Source organism: Mya arenaria, chromosome 13 (assembly GCF_026914265.1).
Source record: "Mya arenaria isolate MELC-2E11 chromosome 13, ASM2691426v1".
NCBI lineage: Eukaryota > Metazoa > Mollusca > Bivalvia > Myida > Myidae > Mya > Mya arenaria.
The window spans coordinates 47705580-47714311 of record NC_069134.1 but is presented as its reverse complement, the minus strand read 5'-3'; the positions used below and the strand labels follow the sequence as shown (position 1 = coordinate 47714311).

General features: G+C 40.4%; 1 protein-coding gene across 1 annotated transcript in view; it reads left to right on the top strand.

The window, feature by feature from the left end:
* The first annotated feature begins 3053 nt into the window (after positions 1 to 3053).
* LOC128214543 (uncharacterized) overlaps positions 3054 to 8732 on the top strand; it is a 124200-nt gene continuing 118521 nt past the window's right edge. The window contains exon 1 of the mRNA XM_052921060.1: positions 3054 to 3190. The gene's annotated coding sequence lies outside the window, so the exon portion shown is untranslated. The remainder of the gene's footprint in view (positions 3191 to 8732) is intronic.

Genomic DNA, 8732 nt, shown 5'->3' with positions numbered 1-8732 from the left:
TTTAGGATCATGCATTATCAATTCGTTAGTATGACAAGATACATGTAGGATCATGCATTAGCTATTCGTGTGTATGACATGATGCATGTAGGATCATGCATTAGCTATTCGTTAGTATGACATGATACATGTAGGATCATGCATTCATGCATAAGCTATTCGTTAGTATGACATGAAACTTTTAGGACATAAGCAATTCGTTAGTATGACAAGATACATTCAGGATCATGCATTAGCTATTCGTTAGTACGACATGATACATGTAGGACACTAGCTATTCGTTAGTAAGACATGATGCATGTAGGACACTAGCTATTCGTTAGTATGACAAGATACATGTAGGACACTAGCTATTCGTTAGTAAGACATGATACATGTAGGATCATGCATGAGCTATTCGTTAGTATGACATGATGCATGTAGGATCATGCATTAGCTATTCGTTAGTATGACATGATGCATGTAGGATATTAGCTGTTCGTTAGTATGACAAGATACATGTAGGATCATGCATTAGTTATTCGTTAGTATGACAAGATACATGTAGGATCATGCATTAGCTATTCGTTAGTATGACATGATGCATGTAAGATCATGCATGAGCTATTCGTTAGTATGACATGATACATGTAGGATATTAGCTATTCGTTAGTATGACAAAATACATGTAGGATCATGCATAAGCTATTCGTTAGTATGACATGATACATGTAGGATATTAGCTATTCGTTAGTATGACAAAATACATGTAGGATCATGCATTAGTTATTCGTTAGTATGACATGATGCATGTAGGATCACGCATAGCTATTAGTTAGTATGACATGATACATGTAGTATATTAGCTATTCGTTAGTATGACATGATACATGTAGGATATTAGGTATTCGTTAGTATGACAAAATACATGTAGGATCACGCATAGCTAATCGTTAGTATGACATGATACATGTAGGATATTAGCTATTCGTTAGTTTGACAAGATACATGTAGGATATTAGCTATTCGTTAGTATGATAAGATACATGTAGGATATTAGCTATTCCTTAGTATGACATGATACATGTAGGATATTAGTTATTCCTTAGTATGACATAATACATGTAGGATATAAGTCATTAGTTAGTATGACATGATTCATGTAGGATATTAGCTATTCGTTAGTATGACATGATACATGTAGGATATTAGCTATTCGTTAGTATGACATGATGCATATAGGATCACGCAAGGCTATTCGTTAGTATGACATGATACATGTAGGATATTAGCTATTCGTTAGTATGACATGATGCATATAGGATCACGCATAGCTATTCGTTAGTATGACATGATACATGTAGGATCACGCATAGCTATTTGTTAGTTTGACATGATGCATGTAGGATCACGCATAGCTATTCGTTAGTATGACATGATGCATAAAGGATCACGCATAGCTATTCGATAGTATGACATGATACATGTAGGATATTAGCTATTCGTTAGTATGACATGATGCATATAGGATCACGCATAGCTATTCGTTAGTATGACATCATACATGTAGGATCACGCAAAGCTATTCGTTAGTATGACATGATGCATGTAGGATCACGCATAGCTATTTGTTAGTATGACATGATGCATGTAGGATCACGCATAGCTATTTGTTTGTATGACATAATACATGTAGGATCATGCATTAGCTATTCGTTAGTTTAACATGATGCATGTAGGATCACGCATAGCTATTTGTTAGTATGACATGATACATGTAGGATCATGCATTAGCTATTCGTTAGTATGACATGATGCATGTAGGATCACGCATAGCTATTCGTTAGTATGACAAGATACATGTAGGATATTAGCTATTCGTTAGTATGACATGATGCATATAGGATCACGCATAGCTATTTGTTAGTATGACATCAAACATGTAGGATCACGCATAGCTATTTGTTAGTATGACATAATACATGTAGGATCATGCATTAGCTATTCGTTAGTTTAACATGATGCATGTAGGATCACGCATAGCTATTTGTTAGTATGACATAATACATGTAGGATCATGCATTAGCTATTCGTTAGTTTAACATGATGCATGTAGGATCACGCATAGCTATTTGTTAGTATGACATGATACATGTAGGATATTAGCTATTCGTTAGTTTGACATGATGCATGTATGATCAAACATAGCTCTTTGTCAGTCTGACAAGATTTATGCAGAATCACGCATAGCTCTTTCTAAATTTGATATGATGCATTTGGATCATATATGGTCTAAAAGTTTATTTGATACGTAGAGTCTTGTTCTTTATTGTGAAATATGTTTTTTAACAACTGATGACAAAACTCGAGAATGTTATCAATTTGTGTTTGCTTGCAAGATGCTTCCTGGCAAGTGGGATTCGGTCTCGGAAAAGTCATCCTAGACTAACACTTCTTCGGGCATGAGATGGATGAAGAGTATAACGATGTTACATTTACTGAAGCTGCGTCCAATTTAGAAACAAACAGTTCTTTTTATAGTCAGTTTAATGAAGTTCCTTCAAGTCTGTCAGACATATTCACCTACGAGGATTGATTTTGATATTTATCTTCCGGCTTAAATTGATCATATTTTATCATGCAGACGAGTAGAACTAAAAGTTAACTGTGTGTAAAATATCGCCGTTGTTCTATGCAAGAGACAAGTTAAACATATATGGGCAAAAGCGACACATATACCACCGCAGTATTCATGTAATACTTCGGTTTCCAACACAAACAACAGGGTCGTAGCATTAAACTCAAGTTTATATAAACCAAGAAATATGTTTAATTTATTTGGAGATTATTGACTATTTGTTTATCTATTGTACTGTACTTTAATTTTCAATTTAATTATTATTATCAAACCCCCATAGCTAGATAGGTCACGTGCACTCATTTCGTACGTCAAACACACCTGAAGCAAACTCTGTAACGTACTATTGCTTATCTCAACCGCCGCTGGTAGTAATTTTAAGTTGATGTATGTTTTACTTTGTATCACTTTGCCGATACATACACTTTTATTGTGAATAAGTTGATTATTAAATACACTATCTCGACTATGAAACGTGTCAACCACACTTTATTAATAATATACTTAAAGATTGAATAATTGAAATACAGGAACATTTGCACGGGAAATAGTCGCTGCTCTTCAAAAACAACAGTATGTATGTGTTTAGTATCTGTGTATGTTCGCATGGTTTATATTAAGAATACAAACGACCGATCATTATGTAAAAATACAATAATCGTAAAAAAACATCTAAAGCAATTTATAACATGTGAATCACATTCGTGATGAGTATTTTTAGTTTTGTTTGCAAAAGCAAGCGACAGTGTAGAATGAACTTTAAGTATATATTATGTGTTTCCGGTACGGATAGAAAAATCCAACCCGAGGGCACGCGCTTGTGCCAGTAACGAGGCTTGCCGAGCGTGTCCGAGGGTCGTTTTTTTTATCCGGACAGGAAAAAACATTACTGATTTTTTTCTTGCATATCTTAAATTATTAATTTGTGGAAAAAAATAACGTAAAAAACGCACTTTTGTACATTTCACCAAAACGCGCGTTGCGACGTCATAAAGCGCAGTAATTTAAAATCACTATTGACGTTAAATAGGTTCTCTAAAAATCGCGTTTTAATGATTATTTATTTTCAATTTTAATAAAAAGTATGGCACAATATAAAAAAATACGTTTCATTAACCATACAATAAAATAAATAAGAAGTGGCGCGTTGTTGCGCGAAACTCATCTTACATGGGGTATGTAAGACGGGTTTTTCCAGCACTGGTCACATGACCGGAAACACACGGCCCTTACATCAATTTAGAACGTATCTGTTTTGTATAAGGGACTATAGGTAAGTCGAGGAGTAAACTCGTTGAAGTTCTACTAGTAAATCACAGATTAAACTTACAACCTACAAAATAAAATAAATTGTAGTGCAACCTTAAAATCCTTACCATATCAATTAGAGCATGATAGATGACAGTATGTCAATGAATTCATAGTTGGCCCCACGCGTGCTAAAACATACTTTTACTAACCAGCCATAACCCACTTACACAAGTTTTTGCAAATGTTGGCATGAGGTTCTTTATCAGGAACTCACAAAATTACTACAGGACCGAAATGTTTATGGATAGAAAAAAATGTTTCTTACGATTTGAAATAGGTAGAATCTATATAGGTATTCAACATTTAACTCCGAGTGATACATCTTCAAATTAAAAAAGAAAGGCAAACTTAAAATGCTTTTGTGTCTGTGTATTTTGTTTTGCATTCATAGATTTATTCGGATATATTTTAGAACAAATACATCTCAGTACAAAACAGGCTGACATTAATAATAGTAATAAAATACCAATATAAATTACTTTCATTCGACGTTGATTGAGTCACATTTGTTAACGTTAAACGCATACTTATCATTACTTTTTCTTAAAAAATCACACACCAGAATAACAACTGGTCGGGTGACTTATGTTAACTGGCCGGGTGATACTGGTCGGATGATGAATGTTAACTGGTCGGGTAATACTGGTCGTGTGATGAATGTTAACTGGTCGGGTGATGGTTGTTAACAGGTCGGGTGATGAATGTTAACTGGCCGGGTGATACTGGTCGGGTGATGAATGTTAACTGGCCGGGTAATACTGGTCGGGTGATGAATGTTAACTGGTTGGGTGATGAATGGTAACTGGTCGGGTAATACTGGTCGTGTGATGAATGTTAACTGGTCGGGTGATGGTTGTTAACAGGTCGGGTGATGAATGTTAACTGGCCGGGTGATACTGGTCGGGTGATGAATGTTAACTGGCCGGGTAATACTGGTCGGGTGATGAATGTTAACTGGTTGGGTGATGAATGGTAACTGGTCTAGTGATAGTCGTCGGGTGACGTATGTTAACGGGCCGGGTGATGAATGTTATCTGGCCGGGTGATGAATGTTAACTGGCGGGTGATGAATGTTAACTGGCCGGGTAATACTGGCCGGGTGATGATCGTTAACTGGTCGGGTGATGAATGTTAACTGCTCTAGTTATAGCTGTCGGGTGACGAATGTCAACAGGCCGGGTGATGAATGTTATCTGGCCGGGTGATGCATGTTAACTGGCGGGTGATGAATGTTAACTGGCCGGGTAATACTGGCCGGGTGATGAATGTTAACAGGCCGGGTGATGAATGTTACCTGGCAGGGTAATACTGGTCGGGTGATGAATGTTAACTGGCGGGTGATGAATGTTACCTGGCAGGGTCATACTGGTCGGGTGATGAATGCTAACTGGCGGGTAATGAATGTTAACTGGCGGGTGATGCATGTTACCTGGCAGGGTGATACTGGTCGGGTGATGAATGTTAACTGGCAGGGTAATACTGGCCGGTTGATGAATGTTAACTGGTCTGGTAATACTGGTCGGGTGATGAATGTTAACTGGTTTGGTAATACTGGTCGGGTGATGAATGTTAATTGGCAGGGTAATACTGGTCGGGTGATGAATGTTAACTGGTCGAGTGACGAATGTTAAATGGCCGGGTAATACTGGTCGGGTGATGAATGTAAACTGGTCAGGTAATTCTCGTCGGGTGATGAATGTTAACTGGCCGGGTAATACTGGTCAGTTGATGAATGTTAAGTGGCAGGGTGATGGATGTTAACTGGCAGGGTAATACTGATTGGGTGATGAATGTTAACTGGCAAGGTGATGAATGTTAACTGGCAGGGTAATACTGATTGGGTGATGAATGCTAACTGGCAGGGTAATACTGGCCGGGTGATGAATGTTAACTGGCAGGGTAATACTGATTGGGTGATGAATGTTAACTGGCAGGGTGATGAATGTTAACTGGCAGGGTAATACTGATCGGGTGATGAATGTTAACTGGCAGGGTAATACTGATTGGGTGATAAATGTTAACTGGCTAATACTGGTCGGGTGATTAATGTTAACTGGTCTGGTAATACTGGTCGGGTTGATGAATGTTAACTGGTCGGGTGACGAATGTTAACTGACCGGGCGATGAATGTTAAATGGCAGGGTGATGAATGTTAACTGGTCGGGTGATTAATGTTAACTGGAAAGGTAATACTGGTCGGGTGATGAATGTTAACTGGTCGAGTGATGAATGTTAAATGGTAGGGTGATGAATGTAAACTGGCCGGGTAATACTGGTCGGGTGATGAATGTTAAATGGCCGGGTAATACTGGCCGGGTGATGAATGTTAACTGGCCGGGTGATGAATGTTAACTGGCCGGGTAATACTGGTCGGGTGATGAATGTTAACTGGCAGGGTAATACTGGTCGGGTGATGAATGTTAACTGGTCGGGTGACGAATGTTAAATGGCCGGGTAATACTGGTCGGGTGATGAATGTTAACTGGTCGGGTGACGAATGTTAAATGGCCGGGTGATACTGGTCGGGTGATGAATGTTAACTGGTTGGGTAATTTTTGTCGGGTGATGAATGTTAACTGGCCGGGTAATACTGGTCGGTTGATGAATGTTAACTGGCAGGTTGATGAATGTTAACTGGCAGGGTAATACTGATTGGGTAATGAATGTTGACTGGCAGGATAATACTGATTGGGTGATGAATGCTAACTGGCAGGGTAATACTGGCCGGGTGATGAATGTTAACTGGCAGGGTAATACTGATTGGGTGATGAATGTTAACTGGCAGGGTGATGAATGTTAACTGGCAGGGTAATACTGATCGGGTGATGAATGTTAACTGGCAGGGTAATACTGATTGGGTGATGAATGTTAACTGGCCGGGTTAAACTGGTCGGGTGATTAATGTTAACTGGACTGGTGATACTGGTCGGGTGATGAATGTCAACTGGTCGGGTGACGAATGTTAACTGACCGGGTGATGAATGTTAAATGGCAGGGTGATGAATGTTAACTGGTCGGGTGATGAATGTTATCTGGAAAGGTAATACTGGTCGGGTGATGAATGTTAACTGGTCGAGTGATGAATGTTAAATGGTAGGGTGATGAATGTTAACTGGCCGGGTAATACTGGTCGGGTGATGAATGCTTTCTGGCCGGGTTATACTGGTCGGGTGATAAAAGTGAACTGATCGGTTGATGAATGTTAACTGGCAGGGTAATACTGGCCGGGTGATGAATGTTAACTGCCCGGGTGATGAATGTTAACTGGTCGGGTTATACTGGTCGGGTGATGAATGTTAACTGGTCGGGTGATGATTGTTTACAGGTCGGGTGATGAATGTTAACTGGCAGGGTAATACTGGTCGGGTGATGAATGTTAACTGGTCGGGTGATGATTGTTAACAGATCGGGTGATGAATGTTAACTGGTGGGGTGATACTGGTCGGGTGATGAATGTTAACTGGTCGGATGATACTTGTCTTGTGATTAATGTTAACTGGTCGGGTGATGAATGGTAACGGTCGATGATACTGATCGGGTGATGAATGCTAACTGGTCGGGTCATGAATGTCAACTGGTCGGGTGATACTGGTCGGGTGATGAATGACAACTGGTCGGGTGATGAATGATTACTGGTCTATTGATAGTTGTCGGGTGATGAATGTTAACTGGTCGGATGATAAATGTGAATTTGTCGGATGATGAATGTTAACTGGTCGGGTGATACTTGTCGGGTGACGAATGTGTACCGGTTGGTTGATGATTGTTAACTGGTAAGCGATGAATGTAATCGTAGGTGCATATCAGAGCATCCTTTAAAGCACTATGAAAGAGGACAAAATTCATGGATACTCACTTTGTACAGTTAAGCGTAATTTTATTGTGGGCTGATATTTTTTCGTAATGTTTTTGTTGCGAACAGCTTTATAAATTACCCATAACAACCAGGCGGGCATACATCCATGCTTCCCCAACAACCAGGCGGGAATACATTCATGATTCCCTAGCAACCAGGCGGGCAAACATCAAAGTTTCCCTACCAATCAGGTGGGTGTACATCCATGCTTCCCCAACAACAAGGCGGGCAAACATCAATGCTTCCCTAACAACCAGGCGGGCAAACATCCATGATTCCCTAGCAACCAGGCGGGCTAACATCCAAGTTTCCCTATCAACCAGGTGGGCGTACATCCATGCTTCTCCAACAACAAGGCGGGCATACATCCATGCTTCCCTAACAACCAGGCGGGCAAACATCCAAGTTTCCCCAACAACCAGGCGGGCATGCATCCATGCTTCCCCAACAACCAGGCGGACATGCACCCATTTTCCTTAACAACCAGGCGGGCACACATCCATGCTTCCCTAAAAACCAGGCGGGCATGCATCCATGATTCCCTAGCAACCGGGCGGGCAAACATCCAAGTTTCCCTATCAACCAGGTGGACGTACATCCATGCTTCCCCAACAACCAGGCGGGCATGCACTCATGTTCCCTTACAACCAGGCGGGCACACATCCATGCTTCCCTAACAACCTGGCGGGCATGCACCCATGTTCCCTAACAACCAGTCGGGCACACATCCATGCTTCCATAACAACTAGGCGGGCATGCATCCATGTTCCCTGACAACCAGGCGGGCATATATCCATGCTTCTCCAACAACCAGGCGGGCATGCATCCATGTTCCCTTACAACCAGGCAGGTATGCATCCATGCTTCCCTAACAACCAGGCGGGCACACATCCATGTTTTCCTATCAACCAGGTGGGCATACATCCATGCTTTCCTAACAACCAGGCG